This window comes from Tamandua tetradactyla, chromosome 13, assembly GCF_023851605.1.
Source record: "Tamandua tetradactyla isolate mTamTet1 chromosome 13, mTamTet1.pri, whole genome shotgun sequence".
NCBI classification, from domain to species: Eukaryota; Metazoa; Chordata; class Mammalia; order Pilosa; family Myrmecophagidae; genus Tamandua; species Tamandua tetradactyla.
Genome location: NC_135339.1, coordinates 55,581,901 through 55,606,478, shown reverse-complemented (window position 1 = coordinate 55,606,478; position 24,578 = coordinate 55,581,901).

Genomic DNA, 24,578 nt, shown 5'->3' with positions numbered 1-24,578 from the left:
TTACATGCTTCATAAGTTTATCCTGTCTTAAAGCTGCATAATATTCCATCGTATGTATATACCACAATTTGTTTAGCCACTCGTCTGTTGATGGACATTTTGGCTCTTTCCATCTCTTTGCAATTGTAAATAATGCTGCTATAAGCATTGGTGTGCAAATGTCCGTTTGTGTCTTTGCCCTTAAGTCCTTTGAGTAGATTCCCAGCAATGGTATTGCTGGGTCGTATGGCAATTCTTTATTCAGCTTTTTGAGGAACTGCCAATCTGCTTTCCACAGTGGTTGCACCATTTGACATTCCCACCAACAGTGGATAAGTGTGCCTCTTTCTCCACATCCTCTCCAGCACTTGTCATTTTCTGTTTTGTTGATAATGGCCATTCTGGTGGGTGTGAGATGGTATCTCATTGTGGTTTTGATTTGCATTTCTCTAATGGCCAGGGACATTGAGGATCTCTTCATGTGCCTTTTGGCCATTTGTATTTCCTCTTCTGAGAGGTGTCTGTTCAAGTCTTTTTCCCATTTTGTAATTGGGTTGGCTGTCTTTTTGTTGTTGAGTTGAACAATCTCTTTATAAATTCTGTATACTAGACCTTTATCTGATATGTCGTTTCCAAATATTGTCTCCCATTGTGAAGGCTGTCTTTCTACTTTCTTGATGAAGTTCTTTGATGCACAAAAGTGTTTAATTTTGAGGAGCTCCCATTTATTTATTTCCTTCTTCAGTGCTCTTGCTTTAGGTTTAAGGTCCATAAAACTGCCTCCAATTGTAAGTTTCATAAGATATCTCCCTACAGTTTCCTCTAACTGTTTTATGACCTTAGACCTAATGTTTAGATCTTTGATCCATTTTGAGTTAACTTTTGTATAGGGTGTGAGATACGGGTCTTCTTTCATTCTTTTGCATATGGATATCCAGTTCTCTAGTCACCATTTATTGAAGAGACTGTTCTGTCCCAGGTGAGTTGGCTTGACTGCCTTATCAAAGATCAAATGTCCATAGATGAGAGGGTCTATATCTGAGCACTCTATTCGATTCCATTGGTCGATATATCTATCTTTATGCCAATACTATGCTGTTTTGACCACTGTGGCTTCATAATATGCCTTAAAGTCCGGCAGCGTGAGACCTCCAGCTTTGTTTTTTTTCCTCAAGATACTTTTAGCAATTCGGGGCACTCTGCCCTTCCAGATAAATTTGCTTATTGGTTTTTCTATTTCCGAAAAATAAGTTGTTGGGATTTTGATTGGTATTGCATTGAATCTGTAAATCAATTTAGGTAGGATTGACATCTTAACTATATTTAGTCTTCCAATCCATGAACACGGTATGCCCTTCCATCTATTTAGGTCTTCTGTGATTTCTTTTAACAGTTTTTTGTAGTTTTCTTTACATAGGTTTTTTGTCTCTTTAGTTAAATTTATTCCTAGGTATTTTATTCTTTTGGTTGCAGTTGTAAATGGAATTCGATTCTTGATTTCCCCCTCAGCTTGTTCATTGCTAGTGTATAGAAATGCTACAGATTTTTGAATGTTGATCTTGTAACCTGCTACTTTGCTGTACTCATTTATTAGCTCTATTAGTTTTGTTGTGGATTTTTCTGGGTTTTTGATATATAGTGTCATATCGTCTGCAAACAGTGATAACTTTACTTCTTCCTTTCCAATTTTGATGCCTTGTGTTTCTTTTTCTTGTCTAATTGCGCTGGCTAGAACCTCCAACACAATGTTGAATAATAGTGGTGATAGTGGACATCCTTGTCGTGTTCCTGATCTTAGGGGGAAAGTTTTCAATTTTTCCCCATTGGGGATGATATTAGCTGTGGGTTTTTCATATATTCCCTCTATCATTTTAAGGAAGTTCCCTTGTATTCCTATCTTTTGAAGTGTTTCCAACAGGAAAGGATTTGAATCTTGTCAAATGCCTTCTCTGCATCAATTGAGATGAACATGTGATTTTTCTGTTTTGATTTGTTGATATGGTGTATTACATTAATTGATTTTCTTATGTTGAACCATCCTTGCATACCTGGGATGAATCCTACTTGGTCATGATGTATAAATCTTTTAATGTGTTGTTGGATACGATTTGCTAGAATTTTATTGAGGATTTTGCATTTATATTCATTAGAGAGCTTGGTCTGTAGTTTTCTTTTTTTGTAATATCTTTGCCTGGTTTTGGTATGAGGGTGATGTTGGCTTCATAGAATGAATTAGGTAGTTTTCCCTCAACTTTGATATTTTTGAAGAGTTTGAGGAGAGTTGGTACTAATTCTTTCTGGAATGTTTGATAGAATTCACATGTGAAGCTGTCTGGTCCTGGACTTTTCTTTTTAGGAAGCTTTTGAATGACTAATTCAATTTCTTTACTTGTGATTGGTTTGTTGAGGTCATCTGTGTCTTCTTGAGTCAAAGTTGGTTGTTCATGTCTTTCCAGGAACCTGTCCATTTCATCTAAATTGTTGTATTTATTAGTGTAAAGTTGTTCATAGTATCCTGTTATTACCTCCTTTATTTCTGTGAGGTCAGTAGTTATGTCTCCTCTTCCATTTCTGATCTTATTTATTTGCATCCTCTCTCTTCTTCTTTTTGTCAATCTTGCTAAGGGCCCATCAGTCTTATTGATTTTCTCGTAGAACCAACTTCTGGCCTTATTGATTTTCTCTATTGTTTTCATGTTTTCAATTTCATTTATTTCTTCTCTAATCTTTGTTATTTCTTTCCTTTTGCTTGCTTTGGGATTAGTTTGCTGTTCTTTCTCCAGTTCTTCCAAGTGGACTGTTAATTCCTGCATTTTTGCCTTTTCTTCTTTTCTGATATAGGCATTTAGGGCAATAAATTTCCCTCTTAGCACTGCCTTTGCTCGTCCCATAAGTTTTGATATGTTGTGTTTTCATTTTCATTCACCTCGAGGTATTTACTAATTTCTCTTGCAATTTCTTCTTTGACCCACTCATTGTTTAAGAGTGTGTTGTTAAGCCTCCACGTATTTGTGAATTTTCTGGCACTCGGCCTATTATTGATTTCCAACTTCATTCCCTTATGATCCGAGAAAGTGTTGTGTATGATTTCAATCTTTTTAAATTTGTTAAGACTTGCTTTGTGACCCAGCATATGGTCTATCTTTGAGAATGATCCATGAGCACTTGAGAAAATGGTGTATCCTGCTGTTGTGGGATGTAATGTCCTCTAAATGTCTGTTAAGTCTAGCACATTTATAGTAATATTCAGATTCTCTATTTCTTTATTGATCCTCTGTCTAGATGTTCTGTCCATTGATGAGAGTGGTGAATTGAAGTCTCCAACTATTATGGTATATGAGTCTATTTCCCTTTACAGTGTTTGCAGTGTATTCCTCACGTATTTTGGGGCATTCTGGTTCGGTGCATAAATATTTATGATTGTTATGTCTTCTTGTTGTATTGTTCCTTTTATTAATAGATAGTATCCTTCTTTGTCTCTTTTAACTGTTTTACATTTGAAGTCTAATTTGTTGGATATTAGTATAGCTACTCCTGCTCTTTTCTGGTTGTTATTTGCATGAAATATCTTTTCCCAACCTTTCACTTTCAACCTATGTTTATCTTTGGGTCTAAGATGTGTTTCCTGTAGACAGCATATAGAAGGATCCTGTGTTTTAATCCATTCTGCCAATCTGTGTCTTTTGATTGGGGAATTCAGTCCATTAACATTTAGTGTTATTACTGTTTGGGTAATATTTTCCTCTGCCATTTTGCCTTTTGTATTATATATATCATATCTGATTTTCCTTCTTTCTACACTCTTCTCCATACCTCTCTCTTCTGTCTTTTCATATCTGACTCTAGTGCTCCCTTTAGTATTTCTTGCAGAGCTGGTCTCTTGGTCACAAATTCTCTCAGTGACTTTTTGTCTGAGAATGTTTTAATTTCTCCATCATTTTTGAAGGACAATTTTGCTGGATATAGGAGTCTTTTCTGGCAGTTTTTCTCTTTTAGTAATTTAAATATATCATCCCACTGTCTTCTAGCTTCCATGGTTACTGCTGAGAAATCTACACATAGTCTTATTGGGTTTCCCTTGTATGTGATGGATTGTTTTTCTCTTGCTGCTTTCAAGATCCTCTCTTTCTCTTTGACCTCTGACATTCTAACTAGTAAGTGTCTTGGAGAACGCCTATTTGGGTCTAATCTCTTTGGGGTGTGCTGCACTTCTTGGATCTGTAATTTTAGGTCTTTCATAAGAGTTGGGAAATTTTCAGTAATAATTTCTTCCATTAGTTTTTCTCCTCCTTTTCCCTTCTCTTCTCCTTCTGGGACACCCACAACACGTATATTTGTGCGTTTCATATTGTCCTTGAGGTCCATGATACCCTGCTCAAATTTTTCCATTCTTTTCCTGATAGTTTCTGTTTCTTTTTGGAATTCAGATGTTCCATCCTCCAATTCACTAATTCTATCTTCTGTCTCTTTAAATCTATCATTGTAGGTATCCATTGTTTTTTCCATCTTTTCTACTTTATCCTCACTTCCATAAGTTCTGTGATTTGTTTTTTCAGTTTTTCTATTTCTTCTTTTTGTCCAGCCCATGTCTTCTTCATGTCCTCCCTCAATTTATCGATTTTGTTTTTGAAGAGGTTTTCCATTTCTGTTCGTATATTCAGCATTAGTTGTCTCAGCTCCTGTATCTCATTTGAACTATTGGTTTGTTCCTTTGACTGGGCCATATTTTCAATCTTCTGAGAATGGACCATTATCTTCTGCTGGCATCTGGGCATTCAGTCAGATTTCCCTGGGTGTTGGACCCAACAGGTTGGAAGATTTTTCTGTGAAATCTCTGGGTTCTGTTTTCCTTATCCTGCCCAGTAGGTGGCGCTCGTGACACACGTTTGTCTCCCGTGTTTGGAAGGGATCTCTCCATCACCATTCTCCATGGCCTGGGGATTTCCGATCCAATTCTCTCAGTTGGTCCGGGGGGCCGCACGTGGTGGGGGCGCCTGCCACCGCGGCTTGAGGGGACCCTGTGGCTCCTTTATTAATGCCCCTATTGGTGTTTGGTTGAACCCAGTCCCTGCCACTGTCGGAAATTCCCTCCTCTCCCTGGAGGGGTGCCGGTCGCCGGCCACCGCAGCCCGGGGAACTTGCCAGCGGACCAGGAAGCTGCCTGTGGGGGAGGGGCACTGGTCGCTGGCTGCTGGGGCCTGGGTAGCCCTCTGATCTGAGACTCGTAGCCAGTCCAGGAAGCCACCCGCAAAAGAGGGGCACCAGCCACTGCGGCTTGGGGAACTTGCCTCTCCGAGACTCTCAGCTGGCCCGGGAAGGAGGGAGGGAGGAGCTCCGGCCACCAGCTGCCACAGCTTGGGGTAGCGCACGCCGCTTGGGGATCTCACCGCAGCAGAGTCTCGCAGTCAGTCTAACCAGTCCAGACTGGGGTACACTATGTGTCCATTCCCTGCCGTGGCCCCGGGAGCTGTTCTGCACTGTTTCTGTTCACCTAGTAGTTGCTCTGGAGGAGGAACTAAGATGCGCATACCTTTCTAAGCCGCCATCTTGGCCCCGGCTCGCTTATTGATTTTTGAGGAGTTTTAGTGATGATAGGCTATCTATAAATGCAACTGATTTTATACACTTTGTATAATGTAAAACATTTTGCAGGTCATTCACCCTAGACTCAAAACCAGATTGACTATAAGAGAAACAAAATCCTTCTTTTTGTCTCCATTTCCTACCAATAATAATGGAATTCTAACCATGCTCTATCACACCTCCAACTCTCAAATTTCTGGGAGTCTCCATGGAGTGCCTGAGGGTTTTCTTCTCCCTGTTCTTCCTTACACACACACCTATATACACTCACACACACAGACTTTGGCTTTTCTTCTATTTCTGATCATTCTTGACTGGACATTCTTCAGGTCAAACTGAGATTCTACAGGTCAGAACACTCAAAGGAGGACAGAAATCTTTCTGGACAATATCTACTCATGCACAGATATAGTCACCCCAACTGGATTTGGCCCATTTGACCCATCTCTGAATGAGGCAGGAAGGAATGATCAGATATTTCCTGCCTCTGAATTTACCATAAAGGCAAAAGAGAGAGACAGATAAATGAAGGTTCAAAACTGACTTGGGCTGTGTGGAGTGAGTTGCTACATGATGTGTCCTGGGAACATGCAGGCTCAGGGACAACAGAAACTTTCAGCAAATGACTGCTTTATTACTTACATAGCACAAGGGTCCAAAAGGGCAGAGGAAGAGCTCCTATCATGGCCAGTTCCCAGAAGGCCAACTGCTCCCTCTGGTCGGGGTCTATGAACGGCAACTCCAAATACCCTGCTTTAGCTGGAGATGAGAAACAAATCTGTGCTGCCAAGGATAGGGTGTTTGCACAACCCAGAGGGAGAGGGCCCTGCCTCTGTGAGTTCTCGCCCTGATAAGCAGCTGGAACTGCTTGTTCTGGTTTCAGGTTAAGGTCTGGTCAGGCCATTGCATTAGACCTAACATAACAGACATAACATCTCCCCTGGGGTTGCAGATTGGAAACATATTGAAGTATGTGCACACAATAAAAAGAAACCCTGGGGAATAGGTGAGGACTGGTAGAGGGCCACAGAGAAGGTCTGTGACTTCCCCAGCAGGGTAGACTGTGAATGCAAATCAATTGAAAGTGTCAGTGAATCCACTTCCACTTCACTTTCTCTTCTCTGTAGGACCAAAAGTTAGAAGGCAATGCCCAAACTGTGGAATTGGCTGATCACTGGTGCTATGTTCTGTGTTGGGCTGCCTGGAGAAATTTGTTCTCCCCTAACCAGATCCTCCACTTTCTCTTTGAAACACCCAGGGTAGATTGAACTAAAGGCACTTAAATTCCCACCACATAATCTGTGAGAAAGCATAACTCAGTCTCTGAAAGTGACACTTAAAAATGAAATTGTCAACAGACTCTATATTGTTTTAAAGCTTTACTAGTACCCCAAGGTGCAGAACAGAATGCCAGAAATAGATGGCAACATTTCCCTTGAATTTTCCAGAGTAAACAGAGCTAGGATTGCAAGATAGCAAGGTTGAATAAGCAGAGTATAAAGATTTTATCCCATTTACTCTCCCCCTCACCCCGACACACAAACATCCACTGTCAACCATGCAAACATCACCTGTACAGAGAGAGCAAGGCAGAGTAACAGGCAGATAAATATTTAAAAGTGAATGGACAAATTAATTGATGAACAAATTAATGTTTCTTGTAAAACCCTGAAGCTGTCTAATAACCAAAAGGAGTAACTAGGCAGATAATTCGATCTAATTTGACCAAGATTTATCAAATGCCTACTTTGAGTTCTACTCTGAAATTGGGAGCAAAGTGAGCTATAAAATAAGTATGAGCCCTTAGTCCAATAATGGTGGAGGAGCTGGTGGCAGTAGTGTGGGGATGGAGTGACCATATCAGCAAACATTCATTAAGCTCTGCTGCATGCTGAGCTCTGGGCTTAATGTACAGTCATTATCAAAAACAGTTTGATATACAGGCACTTTTTTATAGCTCATTAAATAACAAGATCTAGTGGTGGGCCTAATACCATAATTACAAAACATCAAAAATAATATTTTGAGAAACTTACAACAACTGTGATGTAATATGACTATATCTATGACTTTTACTAGTGACAAAGTCACAGGTTCTGTTCATACTATGGGGATTATTGCTCTATTAATAATAAAAGGCAAATGATATATTCTAGTCAGAGAGCAATGAAAATAAATATGGGATTTTCTTTCCTATCCATGATTACAGACCTCCTGAATTTTTCCCATGGTTTCCTTGTCTGTGGAACCACCGCCCCTATCTAGATATACACTGAGCAAAGCTTTCCCTTTCATCATAGATGCATTTTATCTGTTTTTTTTTTTAATAATCTACTTTTCTCTTTGAAATGTCAAGAGTACTGGAGAATCAGTGGAAATCAAACAATTTTCTCATTTTGCTGGAAATGAAAGTCAATGTATCAGAGGTAGCTACTGGACAGGAGTCTCTGCCTTCTTACTTTTGGTCCTGCAGAGAAGAGGAGTGGATGGCTTCCCACCCATATGAGCTGAAGCATCGTATCCCAAAGTGAGTCCTGGGAGACACTAGACCAGAAATACTCCACTCTGTGGTTAAGTGAGTTTAGGAGAAGCTAGGTCAGCTATCCCTTCTTTTGGAAATGTACATTTCCTATTAGCATGATAAAGCTCTGAAAACAATTTTAGAGTAGTTTGCTTAAACTAAACATGGCCAGACATAGAATCACCTCCTTTCCTTTTTTTAAAATGGTCTAACTCCAGGTCCTGTTGACTTCCAGTTCCTGGCTGCTCCTCTGTGTCCTTCTTCTCTGTCGGCTTCTCTGTAAATCCTCCAGTAATGGGATTAAATGCCTTCTCTATAAGGACTCCAGTAACGGGATTAAAACCTAACCTAAATCAGTTGGACCACATTTTTAACTGAAATAACCTCATCAAAAGATCTATTTAAAAGGGTTCACATTCAGGAATGGATTAAGTTTAAAACATGTTTTTCTGGAAACTTAGCTCCAAGTCACCACATGCAGCAAGGCACACATTCAGTTTCCTACAAACTATACCTCTTTCTATTTGCCATAAATGATTTATATGGTCAAGTTCAAATAGAACCTAATCACCACCAGAAAGAAATATCTCCTGTGCTTAATCACATTTGTTTTCAGTACAACTTCAGTGGTCTGGTTTATTAATGAGTGCTCTTGTTCAAGTAACAGCACCCATAATGATAATAGTCAGAAGGTAAAGGGGCATGTGATGCAACCCAAACACATGAACACAACCACATGCTTTGAATGTGGTGGATCTAGGGACTGGACCCCTGCTGAGGTGATCTCTCTCTCTCTCTCTCTCTCTCTCTCTCTCTCTCTCTCTCTCTCTCTCTCTCTCTCCATCTCTCTCTCTCTCCTCTTTCTCTTTTCTTCACTCTCACTTTAGTGTGCGAACACAGTGCTCATGCTCATTCTCTCTCCCTCCTTTGCTGAATTGTTTCCCTCTTATTCCCCTATATTGTGGACTGGACTCTTGGGTTTCTCATCTACATGGCCAAGAACATGGCTACCTACAGCTCCTGAATTTAAGGTTACAGGTACAACTGGGACAACAGAGAAATCTGGTCTGTGCAGTTTGGGTCCAGCTGTGATTCATGGCCTTCCAGGAACCATATCTTACCTGCTGTGAACAGTGAATGGAGAGAGGAAGCCTTTGAAAAATGGCGGAAAGGGAAGAGAGGCCACCAGTGTCTATGACATTTGGCAAATTGCGTAAACAGAGCAAAACCTCTCTTGGTTGATCACAGATATGCTATTAATTCCATTACTATTAATCTAAATATGGATTCAGGGTGGAATACGAAAAAGAAATTAATTTAAACAGAAAAATGTGCCCATCTCCTCTTCACAACTAAATATCCTGATACAAGTATCTTAGAAATAATTAAAATCAGCATTTAATTTAAGAATTAAGTTCTTCTTAAAATTGATGGTAAGAAGAATTATACAAATAGAATTAATAATCACTAATAATCATTCTACTTCCATGCTGTTATTTTACCTTTCTTGTTAATAAGCTAAGGACACATTTCTTTTCTTGTGTATTTTTTTAAACTTCTTATCAAGCATTCCATAATTATTCTTAAATTAGTCTTCAGCATGAGCAAATATCTACAGGGCAGATTCTTATTAAGATTTTACGACCTGTTCCCAACACAACCCCAGATTCATCTCTGCCACCCCCCACTCCCAATTATGTTCCAGTCACATAGAATGTTTTGCCTCTTCCAGATCTATGAGACATACTTATGTTAAGACAACTATTGTTTATCTGAGATTCAAATTTAACTGAATTATAACTGTATTATATTTTTATTTACTAAATCTGGCCATCCTACCCAGATCACAGTAGTCCCTGACCTTGTCACACTATTCTTTTCACTTAGGATGTCCTCCACCAGTGCTCTCCCTTCGGCAAACTTACTCTTTAAGAACTACCTCTGTAAAATGTTCAGTTTTCCTCAGGTAGTTTAGACTATCCCGTGATAATGTTTCTCAAATCTTTATTTAATTGGCATGGCCAGTTTGCCTATCAGCCTCTTCCACTGTCCCTGAGTTCTTCCAGGGCACTACTGAGTTTTGCATATCTGTATATCTCCATGGCAGGTAGGTGTTAGATGTGTGATAAGTGTTTGTTGAATGAATGAATGAATCTCTTTGTAAATGAGCTATTAACTGCCATGCTACTCCTATTTCTCCCACTGCAGTTCACTCTTGCACTGATTCATTTCCTTAAAATGGTATTTTTCAAACTTCAGTGCACAGCTTAGTAGATAAAAATTAATTTAGTGAATAAAAACCAGCGTGAAATAGTAACGTAGAGTAGGGGGAGGTGTAGTGGAGTGAAATGGAATGGAAAATAGACTGCAGCACACATGGTAAGGTGGAGTCTTGTTTTGCTACACTTAAGTTTCAGTTGTGTGTATGTGTGTGTGTGTGTGTGTGCACACTGGACTGCAATAAATAATGTACTTCTTATTGTGAGTAATGGTCAGAATAATATGAAAGGCCTATTCTAAAGCATAGTTTTATGCCCTTCATGCTCCATTAGGAACATCAGGATTAGCTGTGCTTTCTGTAACTATTGTAATTTCCTGGCACTTCCTTCAGACAAATCTTCAATGATTTTTCTTTTCCAAAGCTATCAAGTCCAACCTCCAGACCTGACTTTCAAGGCCTTCCATAATCTAGCTCCAACCTGTCACTTAAAATGTTTCTCCCCACAATGAACCCCATTGCATAAGCCATTCATTACAGACCAGCATGCAGAAGACATATTCTTTGCCTCTTAAATTTTACTTACCTTCTCCCACAATCATCCTACTACCCCTGCCATCTCAAAAGCCCTCTCTCCTCTCTGCATTCCTAAGGCTTGTCCTTATTTAAAACCCAACTTAATAGTTATTTTATGACCTTAGGAAAGTCACCTTCCATCTGACAATTGTCTTTATTGCTAGGAAAAGAGAATTGGTTAAAATATCTCCAAGAGGCCCACCCAGCTCCAACACAGAATCATTCAATGATTGCAAGCCCCGTTGTCCCCAAGAAGCTGGCCTGATGAGTCTAGCCTAGAGTTTAGCCCTATGTGACAACTCCTTTGACATTTTTCTCATGTCTGCCTCCCACCAACACTTTACTGTACAAATTTTTCTCTCCAACCAAACATTAAATTTTGCAAGGAATTTACTCTGTACCATCATAGCTCCTAACCCATCCCTTTGGAAAGAAACTTATTTCATACTATCATCTAGGTCTTAGTGTTCCTACAAATGGGCCTGACATCTAGATTCTCACAGCTAGGTTCACTTGCTGAACATAGAGAGTTTCACAGAATAGTAACATCAGATGAGGCCTCTCTGAGATCATAATGGTTCAAAGATACAAACAAGGCCCCTCCACAATCAGAGGCTAAAAATCAATGTTGTCCAGGCCCCAAAATACCAAACACCCCCCCATATCCTGGCTAACATAACTGACTTGCTGCTTTTTCATGATGATAGCTTTGCCTCCTCAGTCTAGTCTGGCCTTCCTATAGTAAAGATTTGAGATAGGCAAACATAGAATTACCCCTGCTTCCTGAAAACATCCAATTCAAAACAAACCACTCTTTCCTTAAATGCTCCATCTGACAAGAGGCCCAAATCTTCCAAAAGGTTTTTTTCTATCTCCTTCATACCAAGATGCCCCAAGGTTGCTGTTCTAGTTTGCTAGCTGCCGGAATGGAATATATGAGAAACGGAATGGCTTTTAAAGGGGGAATTTAATAAGTTGCTAGTTTACAAGTTCTAAGGTCAAAAAAAGTCCCAATTAAAATAAGTCTATTTATTTTAATAGGCATCCAGAAATCAAAGGCATCCAAAAAAAGATACCTTAGTTCAAGAAAGCCGATGAAATTCAGGGTTTCTCTCTCAATTGAGAAGGCACATGGCGAACACAGACAGAGTTTCTGTCTCATCTGGAAAGGCACATCATAAACATGGTCAGGGTTCCTCTCTTATCTGGAAGGGCACATGGCAAACACGGCATCATCTGCTAGCTTCTTCAGGAGGCTTCCTATTTCATGAAGCTCCCCGGTAGAAATTCTCCTTCTTCTTCTCCAAGGGTCGCTGGCCGGTGGACTCTGCTTCTTGTGTCTGTCATTCTGCTCTGTTCTCTCTGAATCTTCCATTCTCCAAAATGTTTCATCTCCTATAGGACTCCAGAAACTTATCAAGGTCCACCCAAATGGGTGGAGACATGTCGCCACCTAATCCAGTTTAACAACCACTCTTGATTAAATCACACCTCCAGGGAGATGATCTGATTTCAGTTTCAAACATACAGTATTGAATAGGGATTATTCTGCCTTTGTGAAATGGAGTTTAGATTAAAACATGGCTTTTCTAGGGGACATACATCCCTTCAAACCAGCACAGTTGCCCATGGTATGCATTCTTCCTCACTGTAACAAGTAATGAACCCAACTTGCTTAATACAGGTGTGTTCCCAGTGGTGGTGTTTGGCTAGCAGGTACTGAGATTGGCTCCTGGTAAGTACTTACATGCTATTTGCTGTAAAAATAGCATTATGATTTTTCTACCACCAGATGGCTTACTGTTTTTCACAGGTGAAAATTATCTGAATTTTGTGGCAACTGTTTAGAAAGCACAGAGTAAGATCTAGGTTATAAATATAGCCTAGGTTAGATGTGTCAGGTTTACATAAAGTGTTAGACTAATTAATTTGCTATGGTTTATTCTTACAGTCACATAAATGACAACTCAATATGCTAACCATATTGCTCATGAATGATGTCAATAAGCCACAGACAACTGAAACAAACAAAATCTTTTTTTTTCCTTTTTTGTAAATTACTTCAAAGCCTTTTGGAGAAAAAAATATCATATAAATTCATTTCAAAATAAATCTCTTGTTTCTCAGATGTGGCTTCTGTCTCACTAAGCCTAATTCTGCAAGTAAAATCATTATCCTCCCTGCTATGTGGGGCATGATATCCTGGGATGAAATTCCCCCTGGCAACTTGGGACATGACTCCCAGGGATGAGACTAACCCTGGCACCAAGGGATCGACAACATCTTCCTGACCAAAAGAGGGAAAAGAAATGCACAAAACAAGGTATCAGTGGCTAAGAGAGTTCAAATAGAGTCAAGAGGCTATTCTGGAGGCCACCCTTATGCTAGATATTGCTAATAACCATGATCTGCCAAACTCAACCAAAACCATTCCTGGTAACCTTAAAGAACACTAGGGCTCTAACAGAGAATCTACAAAAGTTTCACGCACTAAGATTACTTTCCAGAAACCAACAACCTCCAGATGGGCTCCTAAGACAGATGAGTCCTGAATCCAAGAGGAGCCAGCCTCTCTAAGAACATAACCATTTCCATCCCACTATCCCATTATTATCATACCCTTTTCCAATATGAGTATGTTAGAATGGGCAGAGTCCAAATACTCCTAAAGATAGGGAAAAGGATCAAAGGAGAAGAAAGAATTATAACCGAGAAGATAGGATGTAACAAGTGAGTATGACTGCTGAATCATTATATTGATATTTCTTTTAGTCTCCAGCACCTTGGAGCAGCTAGAAGGAAAAAACTAAACTTGTGGAAAAGTAACCCATACCAACTCTGAAATCTGTTCTATAACTACTGTTACAATGTACTTTGAAATTAGTTTTGTATATATGTTATATTTCACAATAAAAATTTAAAAATAATGTTGAACATATGAATTTTATTTGTTTCAAAATTCCTTGACATGTCATGTCTAATTTTTCTGGTCATGTTCAGTCCTGCCAATCATGACTGAACATTGCTTATATTGCATTTGTTTTAATTTTGAAAAGAATCCATCTAAATCCAGAAAACAAATGTTTTATTTTTGCTATAACCACTACATGTCCTTAATGAGTGCCAGTAATCAATTGATGATCATATGTGCGATTTATCAATCTACTCATCTGAATACTAAATCCTTGTGCTATCTAGCCTTCCCTTAATAATCTAGTGCATAATAGAGGTCTAATAAATATATTTAAATTTTGAAATGAAGTACTATATACATTTCCCTATTTGATATTCACAGCAACCCAGTGAGGTACACATAAGAAACTAAAATTAAATGTTTCCAAAGTCAAAAAGATAATAAATGGTGAGGATGGGATTTGCAATCATGTATTTGGACACCAAGTCTTACATTCTTTCTAATATACCATAAAAAAATCACACTGGACCCAACTTTTGTCTAAGTTTTATGCTTTCCAGGAAATCAGAGAGGCAAAATGAAGCATGTCCTCTTTGGATGCCACTCATATACCATAGCATGCCTCCATCATTAAAGTTTACTTAAGAGGACAATACAAATTTTTAAAAGGCCTCCTCACAATAGTGTCAATGAACTTTCTCCCAGAATTGGCCAAACTGCAAGGTCTGAGGGAACAGCCTTCCAGATGGCTAAGTCTGCCCAAGACTTCTTATGCCAACTGCAAGAAGTTAGCATCTAACTACACAGTTAGAGGACACTTTTGATATCAACTGCAAGTCTGAGGGATTCCTGAAACAACTTTTAGTCTTATAATTGGCAAGAAGGACTCACACAACTCATTGAAGGTTATTATGTTCATGGTTATGGTTTATTATGTAAAAAGGGTACAAAATTAGCCAAAGGAAGAGACACATAGGAAAGAATCTAAAATGGTTTCAAACACAGAGATTCCATTGTTCTGAGATGTGTTACTCTCCCAGCATCCATCCAGCATTGATATGTGATAATACAGAGTATTCCCAACCAGTTAAGCTCACAGGAGCTTAGGTGTCTAGAGGTTTCAGTGGGGCTTCATTGTGGGGCATGATTGATTGATGGCCCATGTGTAAACTTGCGGGGAGAGGTGGGACTCCACCGAGTCCGGTCCCGCTAGGCTAGCGAGGGTCCACTCCTCCTGCTGAGGGGGTCCAGGGAGTAGAACTGCCAGGCACAGAGGGGGCTCAAGCTCGAGGGTCTGGGTTGGAGGTGCGTGCACAGGAGACCACTGCGGGTCTGAAGGACTGGAGGCCGAGTCAATTAAGGCATGAAGCAAGGTAGCTTTATTGTTGGTAGAAGCTTATGCCAGGGCCGCCAGTAGCTAAAGAACTCGAGGCTCGGTGAGCCCCGGAATATATACAGTTTGAGGAGAGGCGGAGTTAGGGCGTGGACTCCAGGGGAGGGTAGCCAATCACACAGGGAGGACGGATGGAGTGACTGTGACGTCTGTAGGCACCAGGGAGATGTTGTTTTTGAGTGTGCTTGTAGCAGTAGATGTTGGGCGGGTGGAGGGATAAGGAGGAGGCCAACAGGGGTAGAGAGACAAGGCTGCATCACTAGTCGCTGGGTGAGGCTTGTAATTCAGAGGTCTATAAGAACCGGACGTGCCAAAATGACGAGGGAGGGAATGAAAAAGACTAAGCCATCAGGCCAAGAATAAAATTATGCCACAATTCCTCTCTTTTTCCTTTTTAAAGAACACACTTGTGTGACAAGTGGCGGGCATGAACCTTTGGTGGGAGGGGTAGGGATGAGATTCCCCTTGCACGTGAGGCTCAGAATTTCAGGGGAAGGGTATGTGCTGAGCCAACCCTTATGCAAATCTCATGTGCCCCAGAAGAGCCAGAGGAGGTTTGTTAGAGTGACCCTCTTCTGCGATCCTTGTGTCGCACCCAGCGGTGCCCATCTGGTGGACCCAGATGCACGTACTCTGGCAACATGCAGCCCCCGTGGGGGAGTGTGAGGAATGTGGGCAGGCGATGACTGTCTCTGCCTAGGGGAAGCAGGAGAGACCGGTTCTCATCTGTCCCCAGCCCGAGGGTGATCAGTCCTCAGGCGAGGCTAGGCCTGCAAGCTAAACCTGGGCTTGTCTGCGTTCCTCCACAGAACAGTCCGGACGATTTAGGCCGAGCATAGCAGCAGCCAGAACTTGGGCCTCAGCTCAAGACTGGCGACGGAGAGTGAGCAGCCTAGAAAGGAGAAATTTGAAGAGTAAGAGGACAAAGATAAAGAGGAACGTGAGAACCCCGTAGAAAATTATTTTGGAGGGCTGGAAGAGAGAACTGAATTTGCAAGAATTTTGGAAAGGTAGGGCTATCAGGCGTGAGGGTGGGCAACACTAGCTAACCACACCTGCGCTTGTTGCCGATTGTCTGCATTAGAGAAAGGGTTTTGAAGTTTGAGAGCTGCTAGAGCAAGAAGCTTAGTTTGTTGCTTATGGTGAGAGACTTTTGCATACAAACATTTGAGCAGAAAAAGGATAATTATTAGAATGAGTAGCAGTATGCCATAGAAGAGAAGGTTAGAGGGCTGGAAGAAGGAGGTGAATTTGTGTAGGAGGTCGGTAAGGATGGAGGCAGATATTTTTGGGACTACTATGTTTTCCATGGCTAAGATTTGAGCTTGGAGATTGTGAGTATAGTTCCAGAAAGAGTCATTATAGGCAGTGAATATCCAATCACGCAAGGTTAGGCAGGGTCGGGAGGTATTAACAAGAACAGGGGTGACACAGAGATGGGAAAATGTGTATCGACCATCACAAGCAGAGGAAGCCACTTCATACAAGGCTTCAATATCTAGGGCTAACAAGTCAATTTGTTGCTGCAGATTAAAGACGGCGCGATGCATAAGAAGGTTTATGTTGTCTTGAGTTTTTAGGGTTCCCGCAGCAGTCTGGGTGAGGTTGTTGATGACGTCAGTGGTGATTGATGTTTGGGTGAGGGCGACGGCAGCAGTGGCAGCAGCGGCCACGGAAGTGACAATGGCGGCGGCGATCGCGGTGGAGATGCCAAAGTCCCTTTTATGTTGGGAGATTGAGGGCAAGTCCTCGGTCTTGGTGGAGTAGAGAAGTCGTGGGGCTACCCAGGTGGAGGTATTCAGCGGGATCCACATTAGCCGAGGCTGTAAAACTATAAAGGCATATGAATAAGAGTTGTTCCAAAAATTCACGAGGACACAGTCTTCGAAAGTATCTGTACTGTTGCAGAGAAAGAAGAAGAATGGCGGGTTAACGAAGACGGCGGTGTGAACGGTGAAATTATTGACCCAAGGAAAATCACTAAGATCGAGTGATGGGGGCTTGTCTAGGGGGCCAGAGATGGCATCGCGGATGACTGTTGCCACCTCGGCCGGCATGACGCCTATGAGAGGTTGCAGATCAAGACAGGAGTATTTGCCACATAAGTAGTGAGCAGTAAATTGATTGTATATGCCAGTGGTGTTGATATTACCGCCAGTGATATAGAGGGTAAAGGAAGTAGTTGGATAAGGAGCGATTGGGTGATGGCAGTTTTCCCAGGAAAATTGGCTGAGGAGCGGTGGGGAGTAGAAAGGACGAGTCCAGTTATGCATTTTGCATAGGGGGGTGGGCGGACGGGCATGACGATGGGGGTTGATATCGTCGTGGCTGCCCATGGCTTTTCCAGGGAACCACCAAATAGAATGAAGGAGATATCCAACAATTTTGTAATAGTCGTGTTGATTAAAGGTACTGCGAATGCGGATCGCGCCGGTATAGTCAACTATGGCGCTATTTCTGAAGAAAAGACAGTTAGTGTAAGAGTTAGGACATGGCATTTTCACTGGATCATTATTAAAGTTCTGGAATGTGGTTAGTTTAAACATGAGCACCTCTTTTGGCGGGCGGCGATCTGAGATGTTCATAGGGGCCTGGGAAGGTAGAAGAAAAGGGTCACAAGGAAGCTGGAGTGAGCAATTGCTGAGCTGAAGTGAAGGAAAAAGAGGGCTATCTGGGATGATGAAAAGGATCCTGGGGGGGGTACTGAACAGCAGCCCACACCTCTCTGGCCGATGCTGTAGGGGCTGTGGAGAGAAGCGTGAGCGTTATTAGGAAGATGAGCTTTAAGCTAGGGGGAGGGTTACCACAGCGTTGTGGTGTTTGTGGGTTATCCATCTGCGGAGATTGTCTAATCTGCATTTTCTTCATCCACTTTTACAGCTATTCTAATAAAGGCTATTTATTCCTTTAATTAAGGGAGAAAAACTAACAGGTTAATACACACTATGATACACAGAAATGTTATGGCAAGGAAAATTCTTTCTAATAGATTCCAGTTTTTTGGGGCAATTGTTGCTAATATTACTGCCCACACTAGGGCTAGAGGACAAATTAGTAAGAGCCAATAATAGTTCATGAGGCGTTAGTGATGGGGTAAACCTGTAAGCAGAAGTTCTTCTGGCTCCCGGTCTTCTGTTTTATTTGTAGAGGCCATCGCTGGTCGGATGTAGCGTGAAGGGATCCAGAGGGGTTGCGGCTCACTTTCTGGAAAGACACAAGCAAAACCGCGTCCCTGCGCTAGGAGCGGGGCGGGACCCGACCAAGTATTCGTGACTGGGTCACACCAGTAGACTAAGGGGACCACTGAAGGTCGGTTGGCGGGACCCCAATGCCTGTGCAGAGGTGACAGACCATCTTTGTCGAAGGTTAACAAATTTAAAACTATGAGGACTTGAGTAATAATGTCTTTGGGTGACGCCTGAGGCATGTTACTTCTTTGCTTTTCAATTTGAATTTTAATTCTTTTGTTTAATGCCTCGACCATGGCTTGCCCCTGAGGGTTATAGGGGATGCCAAAATCGTGAGTGATGTTGTACATATCCAGAAAACTTTTGAAGGCAGCGCTGCGATACACAGGACCATTGTCTCTTTTTAGGTCCCAAGGGACTCCCATAAAGAGAATTCCTTGCCTGAGGGCCTGAACACAGTGCTTGGCAGTCTCTCCTGGGAGAGGGACCGCGTGACACATGCCAGAATAGGTATCTATGATTACATGCAAATACTTGTGGCGCCCAAAGGACGGAACATGAGTGACATCCGTCTGCCATCTAGCATTGGGCTTGAGACCTCGGGGATTTACCCCTTGTGGCTGTAGAGGTCCCAAGGGCACAAATGGAGCGCAAGTGGCACAGCTTCTGACTAAATGCTTAGCTGTTTCGATAGGCAACCCACATAGATGCCGGATTGCCCCTGCAGGCAGGTGGAACCTGCTGTGTAACTGTTTGGCAGCATTGACGGGGTCCTGCATGGTAGCGAGGACCTGGGCTGAGACAGCCCTGTCAACGAGCCGATTGCCTTCGGCAATGGGGCCTGGGAGGCCCGAATGGCTGCGGACATGTGCAATGAACCACGGAGGTCCCCTTTCTTCGAGGGTGTTTTTTAGTTGGTATAGGAACTCAACTATAGGTTTGGACCAGTCTGGGTAGAACATGGCTAGTGCTAGGACCTTGCAGACCTGATAAGTGTATAGGCTGTTAGTGAAGATGTTTACCGACCGGTTCCTCTGGAAACTGCTGTAAGGCTAAGAGGACTGCTTTGAGTTCCCCCACTTGCACAGAATGCTGGTTATTTTGAATGACATACACTGGTTCTTCCTGCTGAGGAACGAATGCTACAAAGGCAAACTTGTTTTTAGAAGCATCTGTGAAGATGGTGGTGGCCCGAGGGATGGGCACCGAGGATGGGAATGGATGGAATGGACTGCTAGGTTTTAATGGAAAGTGGAGAAGGGCCTGAAACAACCGGTGCTGAGGGTATGTGTTGGAGAATGTACCACAGAAGCCTTCCATTAAAATCTGCATATCTGGGCTGTTCTGGATTAGCCAAGTAGTCTGTTTGTCCTCAAAGGGCCAAATGATGGTGTCCGGAGGATGACCCACACCAGTTGCACTGTGGCCTTAATGAGATCCTGAACTAGGGTTATCCACAGCCTGGTTTGTGAGCAAATTTTCCTGAGCTTACTCTTGGCCAGATGAACCCAAAACAACGGGCCCTCTTGCCAGAGGGTGCCTGAGGGCGAGTGATAGGTGTTCAGTACCAAGGCCAGGAGAGGCTTGTTAGGCTGGAATCTGTTTAGCTGACTGTTGGCAAAGTGACTGTTGAACAGAGCTAGGGCATGCTTGGCCCAGAAATTAAGTTTGATAGGCTGATTGAGTGCCTCTACTGTTTTATGGCTGGTTTTTAGTAACTCAAACAGTGGTTTAAGCTCTTGAGTCGTTATTGGGAGGGCCGACTTTACCCAATTTATTTGTCCACAAAGTTGCTGCAACTGATACAGTTGCAACCGCTCTGGGATTATAAATGAAAACTTAACAGGTGCAACTTTCTTACCGATGGTGTAACCCAAGAATGTGTAAGGAGGAGTGGTTTGAACTTTATTAGGTTGGACTGTTAGCCCCAAACTTTGGAGATTAGTGATTAGTAACGACAAGACAGTCTGCAATTGTTCCTGAGTATCCGCCCCTATAAGCACGTCATCCATGTAATGGAGAATAGTGGCTTGTGAGTGGAGAGGCTGCACAGCAACATTCACATATGCCTGACAAATGGCTGGGCTATTTCACATGCCTTGTGGCAGAACCTTCCATTGATAACGCTGTACTGTCCCCATGTGGTTAGTGACTGGCACCGTGAAGGCAAACTTTTCCTTGTCCCTGTCATGCAACGGAATGGGAAAGAAACAGTCCTTTATGTCTATGGTGGCTATTTGTAGATGCTTAGCAAGAGCTTCAGGGTGAGGCATGCCAGGCTGAGGGGACCCCATGGGTTGGATGTGCTTGTTAATTTCCCTGAGGTCATGAAGGAGTCTAAATTTTGTATCTCCCTTTTTACTGATAACAAAAACTGGAGAATTGTAAGGACTGCATGATGGCTCTATGTGTCCTGTGGCCAATTGCTCTTGCACTAGTTGCTTTAAAATTGTTAACTTGTGGGATGGAAGTGGCCACTGCTCCACCCAGATAGGGTCCTCTGTGTCCCATTGAAGAGAAGTGGGTGCCGGAGGTGTAACGCGAGCAGTGGCATAAACTATTGGGGGGGCTGTGTGGTAATATTGGTCCCTGCATCTGCGGGAACGGCTCGTCCCCAGAGGGCTTGGCCGATGGTGGTTAGGAAACATTCTTGAGGGGGCTGTGTGGTAATATATGCCCCTGAGGCTGCTAGAATGTCTCGCCCCCATAAGATCTGGTCAATGGTGTTTAGAAACAATGGCCTGAAGACGCCTCGGTGGCTTTCTTCATCCTCCCATGTAAGGGGAATGGCGGCTCTCGCCAAGGGGGCAGAGCCCGTGGCACCGATTACTGCAGGCCCTGCGGTAGTTGGGCACAGATTTTTCCATTTGGCAGGAAGACATGAAATTTCTGCTCCCGAGTCCACCGTACCAAGAAGCCAATCGGCTCCAATTTTTAGTTTATGGGTGGGCTTGTTCGGGGTTATAGGGATGGTCCGCATTATGGTTTGGGGGTGTTCCTGCTGACACCCCGGGTCTCTTGGGGACGGGGCTGAGACCTGCCCCTTTGGAAGTTTAAAGGCAGGTTAGGTGCGCGGCAATTGTGTGCCCAGTGATAGCCATTGTTACACTTTGGGCAAGGGGTTTTGGGCTTCCGCTCTTGCCAGCATCTCCCTTCCGGTTGCTTGGCCCCCGTGTCTCTCAGGTCAGGTCGATTAGGACACTCCCGAGCAAAATGTCCAGACTCACCACACCAATAACACTCATTAGTAGCTCTAAGTGCGAGTGCTAGGGAGTCAGCAAGGTCTTGTGCAGAAGGATTAATGTTAGAACAAGCAAGTACCCAGTCAGAGATGGACTTCTCCCAAACGCCTGCTAGCGCTTCTATGAAGATGGGACGGGCTCCCTTAAATATGAGTTCCTTAGCCAGTGCATTTTGCCCCTGATAATCATGTATTTTGTTTCTGCAAGCCTCTTGTACTCTAGAGACAAAGGAGGCAAAATCCTCATCTGGTTTCTGAATTAACTTGGTAATCTGTTCTGGTCTGGAGGCTGAACAACTAAGGAAGGCCCGCATGGCTACTTCTCGCAACTGAACCCAAAACCCATTCGGGGCAGCGGTATAGACCGCTGGGTCGAAGTACGGACCGATCCCGAGGAAAGACTCGAGAGGGATGCCGAAGCCTGGAGGCCCTCCTTGGTAATCTAGCTGTCGAGCAGCCCGCTCGGCCTCCGAGTTGAAGTGCGCCTTCCAATCAACATACTGGCCTGGGGTGAGAATAGCTCTGGCTAGAGTTGTCCAGTCGTGAGGTGTATTAAGCTGCATGGACATTTCCTCTAGCAGGTGGGTCACGTATGGACTCGCAAACCCATCTTCCTTGACCGCTTTGCGCAGTTGCTTGATTGCCTCTGCACTGTGAGGATACCAAGCAAGTGGGCGCTGCTGCGTCGGCTGGAGATTCATAGGGAAGCATCCAACCATGGGCGGCGGGAGGGGCCGCTGGGGCTCAGTAGGCCATGCCGCTGCAGCGGACTGAACAGGTGGGCTACCAGGCCAGACTGGGCCGGCAGCCATGGCCCCGGAGTCACAAAACGGTGGGCGGGTTTCACGAAATGGCAGATTGGGCTCCTCCCCCTCAGAAAATGGCAGAAGAGGGGTATAAGATGGCGGACCATGCTCCTCCCCTGTGAGAGGAGGGGCCGAGGGAGTGTTGTTCCACTTTTTCAACTCCGGAGGAGGCAGAAGTGGATTGGGAGGAAGTGAGTCACGAGATGGCCCCTGGCCACTCTCTTTCGGGAGGGTAGAGGTTCTTCTTGTTGACCTGATCTTTACTCGAGGAAGAAGCCGGAAGGCCGCCATTTGTATCTCTCAGAGGATCTACCTCTAACCGATTATTAAGCTGATCGAGCAGTGACTCGGCGACTGAGTCTGACTCAGAATCGGAGCCGTCAGTCTCCGCAGCCATCGCCCAGGCCGGGCGGCAAGGAGCCCTGAAGGCAGGAGCGAATGGTAATGAGAGTGGGGAGCAACCCCGGGGGGGAAGTGCTTGCCCTCGTGCTCCATTTTGTCCATTACTCTAGCAATTAGCTGATCATAAGTATCTGTACTCCATAGGTGGCAAGTAACTAGCCATGGGTTAAAAGGAAGCAGGAGATCCCAATAAACCTGCAGCTGCTTAACAGAGACTTTACACTTATGAGTGTCTAAGAGTGCCGCTAGGGCACGGACCTGTGGTGCCTGCTGTCGAGTAATTCTGCTACCCATGTTAACCAAAATTTAGTGAGACAATCAGCCACTCGGGTTCGGACCTAGGGGTTTGGAGTGCTAATGCCAAGGGTGCTTACCTCCGACGAGGTCCTAGGGTGCGCTGGGGTCCGATGGGCAGACGAAGAGGGTCCCTGTTCAGGCGCCAGCTGTGGGGAGAGGTGGCACTCCGCCGAGTCCGGTCCCGCTAGGCTAGCGAGGGTGCACTCTTCCTGCCGAGGGGGTTCAGGGAGTAGAACCGCCAGGTGCAGAGGGGGCTCAAGCCGAGGGTCTGGGTCAGAGGCACGTGCGCAGGGGCCCACTGCGGGTCTGAAGGACTGGAGGCCGAGTCAATTAAGGCATGAAGCAAGGTAGCTTTATTGTTGGTAGAAGCTTATGCCAGGGCCGCCAGTAGCTAAAGAACTCGAGGCTCGGTCAGCCCCGGAATATATACAGTTTGAGGAGAGGTGGAGTTAGGGCGTGGACTCCAGGGGAGGGTAGCCAATCACACAGGGAGGACGGATGGGGTGACTGTGACGTCTGTAGGCACCAGGGAGATGTTGTTTTTGAGTGTGCTTGTAGCAGCGGATGTTGGGCGGGTGGAGGGATAAGGAGGAGGCCAACAGGGGTAGAGAGACAAGGCTGCGTCACTAGTCGCTGGGTGAGGCTTGTAATTCAGAGGTCTAGAAGAACCAGACGTGCCAAAATGGCGAGGGAGGGAACGAAAAAGACTAAGCCATCAGGCCAAGAATAAAATTATGCCACATAAACTCAATCTCCAGTCTTCACATCTCTTGCATGCTGTTGTAACATGTGGCAAAGAGAGATACAACATGAATTACAACATTAGCATAAATGGTCAGATGTTGCCCAAGAAGTCCATCATGAATAACAAAAGCACTCTCATCATTCGAAAACTCCCAGGCTTTAGAGGTTAACTCCCAAGAGTGAGGAAAAAGGACAGGCCTTTCTTTGGGCAAGGCCAAATTCTTAACTACATATCCTTCATCTGCATGGGGAAACCTTACAGAAGCAGTTACAATGAAAACAACAGTAGCTATACTGAAAGTGTACTAGGTGCCAGGCAAAAATACACTGGATCCGTGGTAGATGTGTGCAGTCTGGGAGTTAATCTATATATATTCATCAGTGGTTTCTTGTCTTTGATTCACAGGACTTCAAAGAGCTGTGGGAGTGGGTACTTAAGGAAAAATATCATATTTCCTTCAACACGTCCATGTAATGTGAATACCTGCTCCAGGTATGTCTCAATCTCAAACTCAAGAAGAGAAATAATTTAGAGAAAACCACAAAAGATCCATGGATAAATGTGGATCATGAAGATGATGAACTAAAGTCTTACTTAGAGCCAGTCTCTGACTATAGAGACCCCTCTATCCGCCTGTAACAAACTAAGTTAACCATATCTATGGGTGGATTTCACAGGGGAGAGATCAAGGAATTGATGAGGGACCAGAAATACA